Raw genomic sequence first — 4,122 nt, 5'->3', positions numbered from 1 at the left:
TCTATGTTGTTCACACACAGTCTGCTTCTTATTGAATTTTCTTGTAATGTACTTATATATTGGGATCTATCTTTCAAATGCATTTCCTTAACTTTAATCAAGAATCAATTAGAAATTATTAATCAGTCTGTCATTTATCTGATTTTTTCAATGCAAATGTCTCCTTTGATGGAAGACCCATATCTTCCAAACCGATATCTATTCCCGCAAAATGGGAGACTCAAAATAATGCAAGGCATGGTGTCTACTCAAGAGCTCACAAAACATCCTAGAAATGGAAACTTTATTAAAATGAAAATAAAAGAGTTCACAAAACATAATACATGAGACTCCATAATGGATAAAACTATACACTTTGCCTCCAAATTCATGTGTTGAAATCTAACCCACAGTACCTCAGTATGTGACCATATTTGGAGATAGCCTTTAAAGATGTTTCTAAGGTAACGGGGATGATTAGTGTAGGCCCTAATCCAATATGGCTGGTGTATTTATAAGAAGTGATTAGGACACAGACACACACAGCAGAAAGACAACGTGAAGACACTTGAAATGAAAATGGCCATCTATAAGCTAAGGAAAGAGACTCAGAAGAAACTAACCGTGATGACACTTTGGTCTCAGACTTACAGCCTCCAGAATTATGGTAAATAGATAGATAGATAATCATAATCAATATGTAGATACATAGATTTTTTTAACAATTCACTACTGAATGTCATTAGGAGATATGGCCAATTGCAGAGTGAAGCAATAAATTATGATCTATTCTCTTACAGAAGCCAAAAACAGAAATAAGGAGAATATTAATTTAAAATTCAAATTAAGCGTGGGGGACGGTGCGTGCCCTGATGGGGTGCGCAGAGCGAGCGAGGAGGCATGGAGTCGCCGCAGAGCTCAGGGTTTCTTGACGACATGGACAATGTAAATTTGAATTCTTGATCCAAGTAAGAGGAAGGAAGTGGCATCCAATCCTCTGAGTTCTGATCTCCCAGCCTTGGCCTGCAAGTTTTTTTGTTTGCTTTCCTGTTGCACCTTTGATACCATTTCCTAGAGGCTGCACCATGATTTAACTTGAAATTCTGAAATGAAGATGGAGGCAGTGGGAAAAGTCGAAGAACTCATTGAATCTGAAGTCCCACCAGAAACATCTCAACAAGAGACAGCAAAGGAGGAAGATGAATCTGTAGAACTGGAATCTCAAGTTCAGAAGGATGGTGTAGCAGATTCTACAGTTCTTTCTTCAATGCCCTGCTTGTTGATGGAGCTGAGAAGAGACTCTTCTGAGTCTCAGCATCCACAGAGAGTGACAAGCCTATAACCGGCCGAGTTTATGAGAGTGACTCCTCTAATCACTGCATGCTTTCCCCTTCCTCTAGTGATCACCTGGCTGATTCAGACACGTTGTCTTCCGCAGAAGAGAATGAACCCTCTCAGGCAGAAACGGCGGTAGAAGGAGACCCTTCAGGAGTGTCTGGTGCCACAGTTGGGCGCAAGTCTAGGCGGTCCCATTTCGAAAGTGAAATATCCACTATGGCTGCCAAGAAAAACTAGCAATCCAGTGATAAACAGAATGGGTTAAAGGTCATGGGAGCCAAAAGCACAAGGAGAGGATCAGGCTACTGAGGCACAAACAGGAGGTTGCTGCAAGGAAGAAATACAACCTGCTGTAGGACAGTAAGTAGTACCAGTGATAGTGACCTGACTTGTGACTCAAGCACGAGCTCATCAGGTGATGATGAAGAGGTTTCAGGGAGCAGCAAGACAATCACTGCAGAGATACCAGATGGACCTCCAGTTGTAGCTCATTATGATATGCCTGACACCAGCTCTGATCCAAAAGTGGTAAATGTGTTGGCAATTTATTGGCAGCTGCAGTAGTTCAAGAGCACAATAATTCTATATGCAGCCAGGACACGGGAGCTACCTGGAGGACCAGCCAGCTTCTACAGGAGCTGAATGCAGAAGCAGGTCATTTGCATCCAGGATTCCTAGCAAGTGATAAAACATCTGCCGGCAATGCACCGCTCAATTAAGAAATTAATATTGCCTCTTCAGATAGTGAAGCAGAGATTGGGGGAGTTCAGGAACATGCAAGTTGTGTTCATCCTCGAGGTGGTGTGATTCTGAGTTTCTTCATGGAAGCATGGCTCGGACACACAGTATCTTAGCACCAAGCAGACACAGTCATGGAACTGATGTGAGCCCCCAGCAGACTTGGGCTTCACCAGCAGAAGTTGTTGACCTTACCTTGGATGAGGATAGCAGGCGTAAATACATACTGTGATACAATGTCACTGTGTTTCTTCTACACTGTTCCCTTCCAATTCCTCACCTTCTTTGTGACACAGAAGTTCATTGTCATGGCTTCAGCTTCAGAAGCTGTTTGTGGCATTTGTAGGATTCAAACTCATGGAAAATTTCGTCCTCTCCTCCTTTTTTTAATTAAAAGAAGTCACTTAGGAAAAAAATATAAATTAAATTTAAATAACCTGAAAAACAATGATGTGAGAAAGTCCTAAATTTTTACATTCTGGCATTCAATATAACACTTTTATCCATTTCAGCATCACATAGGCATTTAAAGGGAATTAAATATCTCTGGAACACAAGCAACAAAATTCAAAAAGTTAAACAAGTTAATTAATAATGTGTGAAATATACAAAGTTCAAAAAAATTATTGAGATCAGGCACTGTGGCTCCTGCCTGTAATCCCAGGACTTTGGAAGGCTAAGGCAGGAGGATTGCTGGAGGCCAGGAGTTTGAGACCAGCTTGGGCAACCTAGTGAGACCTTGTCTCTACAAAAAATAAAAATACATAGAAAATAAAATAGTTCTTGCAAAAAAAACAAAGTGTGGAAAAAAGAAAAAAACACAGTTTACATAGTCTTCTAATTGTAAACTCATTTATTAAAGAAACAAAGGCTTTTTTTTTTCTCTTTTCAAAAAGCTTTGGTCCTGTCGATAGCTCCTACCCACTGAGCACTCAGAACACAGAAGAGCCCTATAAGCATGCCATGTGGACACAAGAGCATAAGCATGCTATGTGGAAGAATTGCTATATTAGTTTCCACTGTCTCAATATTAGACGTAAGGAAAAGAAAGTCACCCCAGTCCTTGCACAGTGAGCCATGCAGAAAAAGCACTAGATGCCTGCAAATCATAAACTGGAATATGAGACCCTCCATCATCAAGTATAGCCAACATTTCCAGGTTTACTTCTCTCTATTCCTCACCTTCTCTCTAGCTGTGCATCACTGTTTCATTTTCTAGTTCCTTGCTTTTTTCAATGTTGGCTTTCCTTCCTCTTTCTTCTTATACCTTTTTCTTCATCCACCACTCCATCATCAAATTCACCACTCTCTACAACTCACCACTCCTCCAAGACTTTGCTCAATTTCAAATTCCTCTAGAAAACTTTTGATATTCTCAAGCCATATATAAATCATTGCACTAGGCTTACACATTTTTTATTTAATCTTTTCTACATCTTAATGGAGCAGGCAGTAAATATTAAATGAAATGTCATGTGCAAATATGCATGGCAATGGCTGAAGCTTAGTGGGCATTCAGTAAACATTATCATTAATATGATGATGATGTCTTAATCCATCTCTTATTCTCTGCTTAGCGTAGTGTTCTGTACATGGCTGATCCTCAATAAATATTTATAGGCTATGTTATAGAAACATTTATCTTGTCCAGAGCCTCAAATGTGAAAAAGTAATCTTTTTAAAATTTTATTATTTCAAAGTTCCTTTTCCCCCAAGTGGTTGATATGTATTTTCAGTCAAATTGACTTTTTCTGTCCTTTTCTGAAGCAATGAAAGCAGAATACTCAGCTGTTGAGAGAAAGGTAGGGTAACTGGTAAAATATATTAGTTAATACATTATTATCCTACTACAAGTGATTATAACTATATTGATTTATTTTCTAAACACTCCATTTAACATTGAATTGTTGAAATTTTGACAATTATAGGAGGCCTTCTCTGGGGAAAGGAATAAAATCTTTTCCTATTTATAAATTCTCCTTATAAATTCTCCTTATAAACAATTTTTCTTGTGTATACCTTTAGAGATACCTTAAGAATTTCACAACCATATATAAAAATATGGTT

At 38.7% G+C, this 4,122-nt stretch overlaps 1 pseudogene; it reads left to right on the top strand.

The window, feature by feature from the left end:
* Positions 1–366: 366 nt before the first annotated feature.
* LOC126932738 (uncharacterized protein C18orf25-like) lies at positions 367–2,484 on the top strand (annotated as a pseudogene).
* Positions 2,485–4,122: the final 1,638 nt, after the last annotated feature.

Source organism: Macaca thibetana, chromosome 12 (assembly GCF_024542745.1).
Source record: "Macaca thibetana thibetana isolate TM-01 chromosome 12, ASM2454274v1, whole genome shotgun sequence".
In the NCBI taxonomy this organism is placed as follows: domain Eukaryota; kingdom Metazoa; phylum Chordata; class Mammalia; order Primates; family Cercopithecidae; genus Macaca; species Macaca thibetana.
The sequence above is the reverse complement of the archived record's forward strand: the minus strand, read 5'-3'. Positions and strand labels throughout refer to the sequence as shown.